Source organism: Acartia tonsa, chromosome 13 (assembly GCF_053477335.1).
Source record: "Acartia tonsa isolate MP-2025a chromosome 13, ASM5347733v1, whole genome shotgun sequence".
NCBI classification, from domain to species: Eukaryota; Metazoa; Arthropoda; class Copepoda; order Calanoida; family Acartiidae; genus Acartia; species Acartia tonsa.
In genome coordinates, this window is record NC_137272.1 from 23,692,656 (window position 1) to 23,707,675 (window position 15,020).

Here is a 15,020-nt window from a genome sequence, read left to right on the forward strand (position 1 = left end):
TTTGACAAATTTTCAGAATCCTAAAATATACTTGAAACAACAAGCCCCCCTCCTTTTAGTGGCACTGCAATTATAAACGAATTAGATGTTAAAAGAAAATATTAAACAGAAAAGACGTTTATTTTAGTAGATTCGCCTCATGCCCTTTTGTAATTATTTGTTTTGGGGTTGGTGTTTGGGGAAAAGGAGGTTTTGGGCTTTATCTCCAAGCCTAAATCTTCCCTGCACCAATCTTTCCTGAAAACGATCGCTCTAGCCGTTTACAAGATCTTAGCGTTTATGTACGCTTACACCTTGTTACTCTAGTTTACAGATTTCCACGAAATAATAATAGAATAGTTGCACAGTGCACTACTAATAAGAATCACGTAATTTAATTATTCGCAATGCAGTAAATCAGAAAACTTTTTTTTACATATCTTCCATGTAAAATATAATAAACTTAACTTAAATTTTTTTACAAATTAATTTATTTAGACACAATACCTACGAAAAGTTTAAAGAAAACAATTTATTGACTATTATTATTAGGGCTTGATGTTTTTTTGCCAAAATTTTGTTTTAGTTTTTTCGCACTATTTATGGAGATAACTGTCATTGTTTTTTTAGTATGAGCCGAACCCAAGCCCAGCTTCCCTGTCAAATTCAAGGACATCTTCACAAAACTGTTTCACACCAAGGTAATAAAACAAGCATGATCAAAAAGTTGCTAAGTTTTAGCTTAAAATCATGATTAAAAATATGCTTTAAGTCAAGATGGAGATGCGATCCTCAATTTTCAAATTCTTTGAACGTACATATGAGACTTTTACAGAAATGCTTCGCATCCACAACTATCTATCTATGCTTGATATAAAGTCAACACTTTATAGATCATATTATGAACCTTTGATTGACACGTGCCCTGCAATTAACTAGTAGCACTCAGGGGCAAGACACAATTACTTTAGCTAGGCCCAAGGCATTATTTGTATCAATTTATGCATTCATAGGCCTATCTTTACCTATATGACACCATATATGGGTAACGCTAGCCTATTCATGGTAATCTGTATGTGATTTGCTAATAGTATATGTTTATTAAAGATATTATGTTTATAGTTAATGTAATCATATAAACAACCAGTTCAAATATGTATGCCTACAACCATGCCTGATTTACGTCACATATTAACACACAGATATTTAATTGCACAGACAAACACTAAAATCCTGGTCCAGAGCTAATGTTATAGCATGTACCTCTTGAATTTATTCAGTTATTTATTAACTCTCCTACCATCAACTTCTCTTTCTGGCTTTAAAAGGTAATGACTTAGTTGTTTGGCATGCATTGTAGTTTAAATTTAGGCCCCTTAGTACTTAGCATGAATTGAGCTCAGGCCTTATGTTAGAACTCTAACACTTAGCACAATTCACTGCTTGGGACTTAGGGCACATTTCTGTCCTACTCTACTTATAATTTTAACACTTATCCTGTAAATATTTTCATACTTAACTTATGCACTTGTAATATAAATACACTTTATAAAAACATTTTCCTTCCTTAATACTTAATATACTTATATAATTCTGATCGAATATCAAAACCAACCATTTATTCTTAGGTTAAAGCAACATAATACTTCGCGTGGGTCTTTTGTTGAGCTTCCACCAGCTCAACCAAATTCGTATTATACTTGTGGGAATAGAGGGTTAAGCATTCTAAACAAACGAACCGACGATGAGAATGTCTATGTGTATTGCATTAAAATTAGGTTTTAGTAGTACTCATAGAAGAGCGGTCTCCATACCTAAATATGGACAAACGCCCCATTCGCACACACAATGGTGCAACTTACCGGTTGTATCTTGGAAAAAATTTTACTTCATAAATTTTTTTCTTTTTTTTCCTTACCGTACCCGAACCGCCTAAGGCAGGTATTTTTACCAAAATCGAATAATTGTAGTTATGGCAAAATCGGATTTACCAAAACCTGTGAAACTATTTGAGAGAAAGGTTAGGACTATGAGGCGTTTGAAGAGATAGGGACTGAAAGGCACGACACAAATGCAATTGAGAGCCTCGTGTACGAGCAGTTGCACTAGCTGACACTCTAGAGGCCCTAGAGAATGCTAGCATATTTGTGGCCATTGGTCGCCGCCCTATAAGGACACTCGCACTGGTTGACACTCTAGAGGCCCTAGAGAATACCAGCACACCGGCACCTCCATGTCCGCCTCTCTTTAGTAAAACACTTGGGTTGGAACAATCTATGATTGAGCTATGTGCAAAATTTTGATTTTTGGACTTAGTCGGAATTTTGAAATTTAGGAGTTGTGCTAGGTGGCGGAGTATATATATAAATCTTCGGACTTAGTATGATTTTTACTTATTCGGAAATTCTCTAAGTGTTGAAATACTTGAATCTTTGATACTTAAACCAGAACTTATTAAGAATCAAGCATGGAGTAACTTTTCATTTATAAGCTATCAAAATACTATTTGTAAAGGACCATTTTGAACTGTCTTATTAAATGAAAACTTAGGAGCAAATCCTATAGAACACGGGAAACGCTGTTAGTTGGGATACATATTGTCTTTGGAGCCATGTTTCTGAAACAATATGCCGAAAGCAGTTAGTACTCTTGAGTCGTAGTAAAGGGCCAAAAGATTATTACAAACTTGTAGAATTTATACTCAAGTTAAACTGTACTAATACTTTGGTGCCGTTAGAACCGATTTTCTGAGATTTGCACTTACTTATACATGCCTAGGACTTATATTCTTAATGCAATTCTGATTTATATGCGGATGTATCAAAATAACTATTGCCTCCAAAATTTTGAGTTAAACAAAATATTTCAAAGTCTCAAAGATATTCTCAACATCGATCGGTTGGAATGATATAAGTGTAGACAAATTGCTGTATGCAATCAGAGAAATAACTCCAGAGACTTCCTGAGACTCTGAGCAAAATATTCCACTTTTGGACTTAGCACCGTTTCTATTTCTTTTGTTACAGAGAGAATCTCGAATTTCTGGACTTATAGTAATTTTTATGAAATTGTGAACTTGGTTGGAAATTTACCAAAATTCGGACTTGTAATAATTACGATTTTTCCAACTAGATTAACAAATCTCATTTTCCACACTTAAAAGAAAATTTTGTCTTAGAGTATTTCTGTCTTAGCCAAAATATTCCAATTATGGACTTAGAGAGATTCTATTTCTTTTGGTGAAGGATAATTCTAACACTCTAATACTTTATAATCTTAAAATCCTTAACTTAGCGAGATTTGCATTTAGTCAAAATACTCCAACAGTGGACTTAGAGTGATTCTATTTCTTTTGACTTATAGGCAATCTCTAAAGTAGCTTTATGAATGAACTGTTAGGAAATTTCTTCTCGGACAAAATATTCCACGTCTGGACTTAGAGTAATTCTATTTCTTTTGTCTCAAGATAAATTCACTAATTTTGTACTTAGCATAATTTCATTGAAAAGTTTTGGACTTAGTCAAAATTCACTAATTTTGTACTTAGTATAATTTCACTGAAAAGAATTTTTTTTGGACTCAGTCAAAATTCACTAACTTTGTACTTAGGATAATTTCAATAAAAAATTTTTTTTGACTTAGTCAAAATTTATTAATTTTGCACTTAAGATATTTTTAGAATTTTTCTTCCTAAGCCAAAATTTGTTGATTTTGTACTTAGAATAATTTCATTAGAAACTTTTTGGACTTAGTCAAAATTTTCCAACTTTGGACTTAGAGTGATTCTATTTTATTTTGACTTAGAAAGTTTTTAATTCAATCTTAACTTAGAAAATTTTCTTTTGTTTGTATGTTCCTTACAAACATAAACATAAATACAATAAACAGTTCACTCAACAATAAGTAGGACATGAAAACTAAATTTTTACTTGCTTTGCTAATGCTAAAATTTCTATTTCATGTGCCGCCAGAATTCAACAGACAACTTGAGAAGAGTTATAAACCATCAATCATTAGTGATAGTGAATATTAGTGATTTAAAAGTATAGTCAACAACCTAAGCCCTATATGTAATTTAAAAGCACACTTATAAGAGACAAAGTTCTAGTAACCAAACGCAGCAAAAGGTTGCAGCAGCCTATCTTGGGAGTCTTGGGACGTCTCTAAAAGAAGTAGCAAGTAATATTGGAAGTACTCTACTGTCTTTATAAAATCCGGATTAAAACTAAGAAAGAACATTTTCTTTTTATACCATTGAGAAAATTTAATTTTACTTAGGATTATTAGCATAAAGTCTATAACCAAGTAAAATAAAGTGTGTACATATAGTTCATAATCTTTATAATCTAAAATTGTTACCTTTTTTAGAAAAAAAAGTGCACTAATTCAGCTAATTTGATTTTCAATAATATTTGACCAAGCAATAACACCAACCTTGTAGTCTACTTTAAAGAGTTTGATTGACAACTTCCAGCGTATAGATTGATCACCTTGCGTAGGATATCACACTTCAGTAAGACAAATAGAATATTGTGTTCTCACTAATTAAGTGGAGCACATCCGGTCTATAATAACCTTGAAAACAAACTGATTATATTCATATATATAACAATCTAAATTGAGTCTCAATAATATAGTTATAAGGATTGAAATCACAAGTGAAGCCCCATAATAATTCGCAAATAATACTTAGTAGGATTGGTAGGCATACCCTAATACAACTATAAGTATTGGGTGCGAGATCTTTGATATTCAGGCAAAACCGTTGCAATACTATTAGAATATAGACGATCCTTTGGGAGTGAACCTTAGTAAGTTATATTCATAAAGCCTTACAGGAATAAGCAGATTGTAAGCTACATATCCTTAGAGTGGAGTAAGAATTCAACAAGGATTATAAATTGCTGTTTTTCTCAACAATAACATTTGCTAGGAAAAGTCGACGCCTAAGCAAATAACAGTTAATTTGTGATAGTATATTAGCATACCCAAATTAACTTCGCTGCAAACCTTAACATTCTATTTAACTTTATAGCTAATTTGTACAGCTAAACAACCCACATTAGCTTTATAGGCAAATATAGAATAAGTCTAAGTAAAAGTGTTTCTACAGTTGAGCTTAATTAAGGATAAGAGTGCATTAGCGCACACTCCAGAATAAGATTCAAAGCTCACACGCAAGCATTTACGACGTAGAAACAACTGTAGGTGAAGTAGACAATACATACTCATCTATATTTAACAACTTTAAAAGAAAAATTTGCTATTGTAAACAATTTTTGATTGTTTTAACGTTAAGCGCATTAGTCAGTTTCTTCTTGTACCTCTGCTATTTAAATCCTAAAATAGTACAACATCTCATAAGCTTCTTTAAAGAACTCATAGAAAGTTTAAAAGCTTTAAGCTAGCTGTAATGCCATTATTTAATAAAAGTAAGAAAGATGACAACGCTGAAAAGGCGAACACTCCACGTCGAGGACGCTCGACGACGCCTGGAAGAAGAACTCCGTCAGCTGATGCAGCTTCTGCAGGAGATGATACACGAAGAGAGGAACCAATGCCCAACCAGGAGGAACCAGAACAGAATGGTGAGAGAACCAAGACGCCAGAACCAGACACGGAATCTGTAAGATCCATACCCATGCGCGAGGACTCACCAGATGCACTGATCAGAGATCGATATGTTAGAGCAACACTATCAGATCCTCTGGGAAATTTCCTGTTCCCACAATTCCTGGATACAATAAGACTTTGTAACCCCAACCTACGTGTGGACTCAGAAATGATGAGGAACTTCTGTACCAACTACACACAGAGTATGAGGGAATACAAAGAGGAACAAAGACGTGAAGTTGAGTTAGAAGCCCAGCGTATTGTACAGGAGGAGAATGACAAACGCACTCAACGACACTTCAGTAACTTCACCAACCAAACTGGAATTAAACCACCAAGCAGCTATGCAAGCAAGAGCACCCTAAGCAACGATCAAAAGCTTAAGTTAGCCAATGGAACCTTCCCTCTCAAGCATTGCTTCAAAGGAGACGGCAAACCACCCTACATTACTGATTACCTATCAGAGATGAACACTGCTCAGGAGTTATGTAACCTCTCAAGATCAGAATTTGAAACCTTTATGCTTAGAACCACAACTGGCGAAGCATATACTACTATCCAGCAGAGTTTCAATCTTGGACTATCTATTGAAAGTGTCTATAATAGCTTACTGCTACAGTATGATATACTCATCAGCCCACAGGAAGCTCAAGCTAAGCTGATAGCCTTTAAGGGAACCAAAGCCATGTCATTCCCTAAGCTTGTCAGTACAATTCAGAATCTTGCCAGCAGAGCCGCTGTTCATTATACAGACAAGAAGGAAAGACAGAATGTATTCAACATAACTGCAGTGGAGGCACTCAAACGTAGCTTACCAACAAATAGCCGCAATATAGCATCTGAAAACCATCACAATCTCACACATGATCTTGGAAGATCCCCTACATATCATGAGTTGACCGCTTCCATGTATCCTAGAACTGAAGACCTAGATCTGGACCTACAGCAGAATGGTGTATCAGCCAGTTACAATGGAGATTTATCGCTTCATAAAAAGACAAACAACACCAACTACTCACATGACAGGGATACAAGAATGAATAGAGACAAACAGCCTGCTAAAGTTGCCGCTACGTCGAGCTATTATAAAAGGCCAACAGTTAGAGAAGTTACTGCTAAACCAGCCTATCCTAAAACCTACAACAGAGAAAACAGGGATAATAGAGATAGACAACCACAAAAGAACACCAAACAAGATTATCATATCTCCTATGGAACATCCAATAAGCGCTACTGCGGTGCATGTGGTCAAAATTCACACAAAATATCAGATGGATGCAGACTACTGTGCGATGACCAAGGACGACAATATCAAACAGCACTAACATCCGGATACTGCCCAAGCTGTCACAAGAAGTATGGCAAAGACCTATACCACGCTCAACACCTATGCCCTGGACGACCAGCAATGATGGAACTGTACCATAGTGGTAAAGTAAGACCTGGTGGTGTGTTTAAACAGGCATATGAAGAATGGGTTGAGGCCAAAGCCAATGGACAATCCAAAGAGCGTAGCAGAACAAGTAGGGTTAACGCTATCACCGTTCGAATGGATCCTAATGACCCCAAGATTTTAGCGGTAGATAGTTCTGCAGCTATCATGGATGAAAATAGGAAAATGTACCTGAACTGTTCCGGCTGTATGTCAAATGGAAACTACGATGTATACATGACAGCTTTGTTTGACTCAGCAGCAGACAGAAATATCATGTCAACCAGCTATTTTGGTATGTTATTTGGAGTACAACAAAATGAGGTTAAGAACCATCTGGAAAAGAGTGACATGGTTCTTGTCAGCTATTCTGGACACAAAATCCCAGTAGCTGGAGAAATAACTCTCATGATTCGTCTCACACAATTCTCAGGCATCTATAGACCAGTACCATTTATGATTGTACCTGAGGAACACAAGAATGTCACACCTATGATCATCGGAATGAATGGCATTAGAGATCTCCAATTAGGGTTGACTTTCGTTGCGGACAACCACCCACCAGCACCATATCTATACTCTATGTTCCATCCTGGGAGAGTACTAGATAGCCTGTTCTGTTCTGATTATGAGTTACAACTCTGCACAGGGACAATAGACAAAATTGACCCTAATGAAACTCAGACTATAGAAATGAACATCAACCATTTCTTCAACTTAGCTCCTGGAACAAAAGTCATTCTCAGCGATGACCACATTGCCAATGATAGAAATGGAGGAATTAAAATTCAACCTGGACAAACGCAACTGACTGTCAACAACCGAGGACAACTTAGTGGGAGAGCAATGATAACAAATTCACTGAACATGCAATCACTAACACTGTTATCACCGGATACTTGGAACCAAGCAACCAATTTGTAGTCAAGGAAATCACCACAGACTTTGATTTTACGCAATCATTCCTACACAATGTATCTGTGACAACTGAGCTAGATGAGATTGTACAAGCCCTGGAGCGACACGCAGAAAAAGCTACGGCTCCAGCCATCAATCAGATCTCACTAGACACCAGAAACCACTCAGTTCAACTCTTATAGCTACCAAAATACAGCGCCATCAATCTGGTAGAACGATCTTTTCCTTTAGCTGATGGATATATACCGAATCCTACAGCTATAAATAATGACACTCCAGTACCAGGAGTAGCCTTATCTGACTACCGTTCTAATATTGATGAAATTCTAACTACACCAGATCCTGAAAAGAATAAACTCTTTGAGAATAGTGATGACGTTATTGAACTTGGCTTAAAACATATAGCTGAATCTGATAACCTCATGGACTATGTAACAGAACCTACTGGCTATAGTGTGCCAAAGGACCAGTTTGTTAAACCAGAGGATCTTGTGGTGCTGTCAGACTATCCACCAGAGGTAAGACATTATATAGAAGACATATTCCTAAAATCTTACCCTGATATCATATCTACACATTCTACTGATAGAGGTAACATGAGTAAATATCTGGGCAATTATACAATTAGACTAAAACCTGGTCAAACTTTACCCCAGCATAAGAAATTATATTATTTATCACCCGTAGAGAAAATGCAAATGCAATCTATCTTAGAGTTTTTGTTAAAGAACGGCACCATTGAAAGAGCTAATTTGGATGGGGATTCCTATAACAACTATGCAAGCCCAGCTTATCTGATTCCAAAGTCGGATCAGGGGAGCTGTCCTCGTTTAATTGTAAATTTTCAACAATTGAATCCTTGTCTGCAGTCTGAACCTGCACTGCTACCCACAGCAGAAAATTTGATTCAGTCACTAAGGGATAAATTTGTGCATAGTAGTAGTGATATGGCTAACGCTTTTCATAGTATAACGCTAGAACCTTCTTGCAGAGACCTAACATTGTTTGCAACCCCATTAGGAGCTTTTAGACACGCATCCTTACCCACTGGCATTAAGACTTCACCTGAAAGTCTATCACGCTTTATGGAAAAGATATTACACTGGGAATTGGTTTATGATGATAATGGTAATGTTGTAATGGACGGTGATTTAGCCAAAATGGTATACTCACCTATCCCAGAAGTCCAACACATTTATGATGATTTCATTGTCTCAACTGAACTAGCTAAAACTAGATCAGAATCATTGAATATACATTTTAAGATTTTGAAGAAAGTTATGGGGAGAATACACACGCATAAAGGAAAGATTAGTTTAAAGAAATCACAACTTTTTAAAAGTAGGGTAAATTTCTTTGGATTCTTCATTTCACATAATTATTGCTGTGTAGATCAAAGGCGAGTACAAAAACTTCTAAATATTCCCATGCCTACTGATATTACTATAATGAGATCTTTTATGGGAGTACTACAAAGTATGCATAAACATTTAAGATTTGATATTATGGCTCCTACACATATTCTAACTTCACTTACATCTACTAGATTAGGTAAAACTTTTGTCCCAACTCCAGAACAAAGACAAGCATTCGAAGACATTAAGAAAGCTTTAGCTTCAGGACCAATTTTTAGCAAATTAGTTAACTTATCGGCACCTAAGATTATCTTATCAGATGCAGCCGGCACCTCAACTGGCTCATATTCAGCAGTCTTAGCGCAAATAGTGACACCAGAATTACAGGCTAAAACCCTACCCCCTGGGCTAAACTTCGACGATCCTGTACACCATGTTATTTATGATAATAGGTTACCAATTTTACCCCTACCTTTGCAGAATGAAGGTGAAAACATTAAGGATTATGCTAAGCGTATGTCTGAAGATGGACCACCCGAGTTTGAATATTTGGCTAGTAAAACTTTGGGCTATCCTGAAGACACTGTACACAATAGTCTCGGGATATCTTTACAATTGCTTTTAGAACTAAATAAAGTTCAAACACCTTTGACCACCATCCTGCAAAGAGCATCAAAAATTATACGTTCTACGATGTTGAGACAAAAGTATATTCAATTTGTATTTAATAATGATAGGGATAAATTCTTAGAATTTATTCGCAAACTAGAGCATGGATATGTATATCTAGATCCGCAACAACTCATATTTGAAGCTCTTAGTGTAGCTATGTACCGTCCTGTGATAGTTATCACAAATATAGAGGGTGCCAAACCTGTCACTCAACACTGTTCAGACAAAACAAAACCCCCTTTTGTATTTTTACTATATGGACACAAAGAGCAACACATAGTAAGACCCGCAATGGTTTCATCAACCAATAGCTTTAATTTAAAATCTTTAGCGTCTATGTTTGAAATTATCGCATACACCTCAAAGAAAATTACCGTTGCTGAGTCAAGATTACATATCATAGACATTGAAATCCTAGGAATTATTTATGCAGCAAACTCGTTTAGAACTCTAATAGGTCCAAGCTGTGAATGTACTTTGTTAACAGACGCGAAGTGTGCTTATTATCTCTTCAACCCTAAAGCATTAACAGCCGTTAATAAATTGAAGAGGTGGAATACCACTCTGTTAACTCTAATACCGAAGCTAACAATGTCTTTCTTGAGAGGAGAAGACAATTTGGCAGACTTCTTAACAAGGGCATATAAGGCTACTTTACCAAGCATTAAAAAGGTAGCCCTACCTAAATTTGTTAAATCTGGGTTTGAAGATAACTTACCCCAATATAAAGTTTGGACTATTGAAGAATGGACACAGTTCATTATGGATAACCCCGACTATTTGGGTTATGATGAACAACCCCCACAGCCAAAGCAACAAAAACCCAAAATCACCATAAATTCACTTGCCGCAGAACATAGAGTTATAGGCAAAGTACTAAGACCTTTAGAAATCCTAAAAGAAAGGATTAGCATAGAAAATATAATTGCAAACCAAAAAGAGGAATACTCTAACATTTACACACGTTGTCTAACCTCTAAATCAAACACCTACACTTATAAAAGACAGAACTACGAACTTAAAGACACGATTCTGTTTACAAAAATAAAAGGAGATTTAAAGGTTTATCTCCCAACCAAACTATTACCAGTATTAGTATGCTATACTCATCTTTTGTTAGTACATAGTGGAGAAATTAAAATGCTTTTGAATATGCAAAATTTCTTCCACCCTAACCTTAAGAAATATGTTAGAAATTACACTAGATCTTGTTTAAATTGTCAACTTCAAAATTCATCTACAAAACTAGAACAAGTAGGAACTTATAGTACAATTTCAAGACCTTTTGAATGTGTAAGTATTGACTATATACAATCCTTGCCCCCATATCGTAGTTATAATCATATCCTCACTATAGTCTGCCAACTAACAGGAATGATTCTTGCATATCCCATGAAATCACTCACATCCCGTGAATTTATAAACAAATTCATGTTTTATTTCTATCCTAATTTCTCCCCCAGACAAATATTGTGCGACAATGCAAAATCATTCTTAGAAAAGCAAAATTTGATATTCTTTGCTTCTATTGGCATCCGAGTTTTGTATTCTACTGCGTACTTTTCACCCTCTAAAGGATTGGTGGAAGCTAGCAACAAAGTAATAAAATGGCCAATCATTAAAATTTTGGCGCAAGACTCAAAAACCTCATGGGTATATCTACTACCGTTAATAGTCCGACAATATAATTGCACTAAAATACCAAAAACTGGATTTTCACCCATGGAATTATTATTCGGGACACGTAGCTCCCTGTCTAAATTGTTCTTTGGAGCAATAAAACCGGATGAATATCACCCTGAAATAGCTCGCACAGAAGCCTATGTACAAGACCTCTCGGACGGTATACAAGAGAACTTGGACATTTCAGCAAAAGCTATTGAAAAGGGAAGGGAGGCAAGACTAAAGTATATTAACAAAACCCGCATACACAAACAATTTGATATAGGAGATCTTGTCTTGGTTAGAAATCACACTATTACACCTGGTGTTAACCCCAACCTTACTCCTATCTATCATATTTCACCCTATAGAGTTTTGGATGTAAGCCCTAACAGTTGCAAGCTTGAAAGAATTTCAGACAAAAGAACTGAAATATTTAAATACTCTTTCAACGAAATCAAAAAGTTCAAGCCTATGGACGAACATTTTGACACCCTCCCAGAGGAAATAAGGGAAATTATTACAAAACCTTATAATAAACTCACAAATCAAGAGATAGCCACATTAGTTAAAAATGACACACTTCCGCTTATATTCCCGGTTAATTCAAAGGATCCACAACCAGGAATACGCGCACACTCACCCTTAGAAACACGAAAACAAGCGTCACAAAATAAGAAACCATTAGACTCTGATTCGGACATAGAGGACTCAAGTGCCGATGAGGACATGACACTCGATTCCGTATTTATTACCGGAGGTCGACGACTTAGGAAAATAAATGATAGAAATGTCAGATTTCGGAATGGCACAAGTTCACAACCATAATTTACATTTCCATTTACCCTGTAAACTTGTGAACAATATGATAATATGTTATTCTAATCTGATAACTAAGTTATCATATTCATGTAAATTTTCCCACTCAAGGTTATATATCCAGTGGTAAAATATACATCTTTTCTCTTCAGCAGGGGAGACCAACTATATGCAATATACGTCGACTAAAGAGTCGATCCCTTCAAAAACACTTACATAAAAAAAATTGCATATAGAGAGTTTTGATTCTGTATAGGCAAACAGAGTCAAACGATTGATACAGATTGTACAAAAATACGAATGTTACAAATGTTAAATATGCACCCTGACATATACACAAAAACTATTTAAAACATTTAATACAAATTGTACAAAGTATACAAACATAGAAGTACTAGTAGGCAACCTATATATATACGCCTTGAATTGTGATGAGTTGATTAGTTATTAGAAACTATAACCACTCTACATACAAAAAATATGTCAAAAACTTTAATTATAACTTCGGACAGGAAACGCCCACTCAGAATTTTAGTAGTAGTAAACAATAACGATAACTTAAATTTTATCCTGAAATTGAGTCAGTTTACTATAACATATCCACAAGTGAGGAAATCACCAACCTTGTGAAGTACTACAGTTATCACATAACACGTAAGTCTTAACAGAATATTTTACAAAAGTTATAAAATGCAAACTAGATTCCGAAAGCCTATGCCTAGATCACAACGAATTCTACATGAGACCTTCGCAAACCTAGTAGAATATTGTTATAACTTGCTTACGATGATTAAAGAAATGTTATCGTTTAAAATTAGTTGTGGAATCAGCCAACCTAGTCGTATTGTACGATACTTGCATTGTCGTATACTTAGAAACACTTATAGAGACGCATACAACCGTTTGGTTATACAGTATAGACAGCAGGAGTATAGAAGCCGACAGACTATAACAGACGAATTACGGGCAGTAGCACGCCAAATAGAGAATCTGAGAGACACAGTCCTCCTCATTTCTGGACATTGTACTCTCCCCACTATCCACGAAGAGTAAACTAGATTAAAACTGATTCTTATAATCTGATTTCTAACAATGACGTACGGACGTATCCTAACGATATAAAAGTTTTGCATATGATAAAACCTCTTGTACATATGTGTATTGATGTAAAATACTTATATTCTCATATATCTCTATGTAATTATTGAAAACGATAGGAAATTAATCGCATAAATCATAGTTGAGATATCAAAAAGAACATAGCAAGAAATTTTGTTATTTATAAAAGTTATCATAAACCAAGTGAATGTAAGCTAGACTAAGCACCTTGTAAAAATAAACTTTAATTATGTATCTAACTAAATTAAGGAACAGACAATAATACTTATAGAGTAGCTACGTAAACGGGAGTTGCACACAACAAACACTAAATCAGTAAATAACAGTGTATATGCTACTTAAAATCGCTATATTTATTTTAACAAAAGTAAATAATCTTTAGAAAAGGTATAAAATTTTTTTTTTGACAAATATTTTTCTTTGGTGAAAACTTAAAATTAAATCAATTTTGAAAACAGAACATAAACTTTTATTTTTACAGTAGTTGAAAAACATTATGATAGTAAGAAGTTTTCTGACAATTTAACATCTTAGTTAATATAATTTGGACATAAGCTGTATAATGGCACATAATAAAACTTCGAGGTTGCTAATACGATTAATTGAACGCTAAATGTTGAATTTGTACATATAAAAAGCACATAGCCTAATGACAAGCCAACGGGAGCCAAAAATTTAACTCTACTTGTTGGAAATAAGACTTAGTTTTAAATCTAAAGGGACATAAGAACATTTTACCTTGAGACTCTAAACTTTATGACTATTGTATTGAAATTTAAAAGGGAAACGCTATTTATTCTAAGCCTTACTAATTAAATAAAGCTTCCTTAATGAGATCATCCAATCAATGATATTACTCTAATTACTTGAATCACAAACAGTCTTTACATGAGTTTTCTTTAAAAATACTTGAATAAGCGTATGTAAATAACTTTGTCTAACGTCAGTCTTTCGGTCTACTTAGATATTGGTTACAAAAAAAAATATATATGCTATTTACAAGTCCTCTCTATATCACAGCACAATTAAAATTCACGATTAATGCACAGGGATGGATATAAATGAAATTTAGAGAAAAGGTACTGAGGTGCGAGTTCGATTAAATATCTATATATACATGACCCTTACAAGCTAACAAGAATGAATAAACTGCGACATAAGGCTGTAATTACAGTTGTTAATACATTATTGAGAAAAGAGAAAAGATTAGTTCATTTACGAAGAAAGTAGTTAAGATTGAATGAAGTTTTAAATTATGGGCATAAAGAAAATACAACCTTATAATCATTTCCTTACATACTAAATATCCTTACAGACTAAACATGTATATACATAACATAATGGCAGAAGTGTAAATTAATGTTTGGCTTTGTACAGTATAAAAAGTCATAATGTCTAATAACAAAAGTCTACTTCATAGTGATTACTATTTTGACTAGTTACATAAAAAT

At 34.8% G+C, this 15,020-nt stretch overlaps 1 protein-coding gene across 1 annotated transcript in view; it reads left to right on the plus strand.

Moving 5' to 3' along the window:
* The window catches only part of LOC145303906 (tektin-3-like), a 42,062-nt gene that overhangs the window by 1,477 nt on the left and 25,565 nt on the right, over positions 1 to 15,020 (plus strand). Inside the window, exon 2 of the mRNA XM_080145571.1 lies at positions 610 to 680. The gene's annotated coding sequence lies outside the window, so the exon portion shown is untranslated. The remainder of the gene's footprint in view (positions 1 to 609; positions 681 to 15,020) is intronic.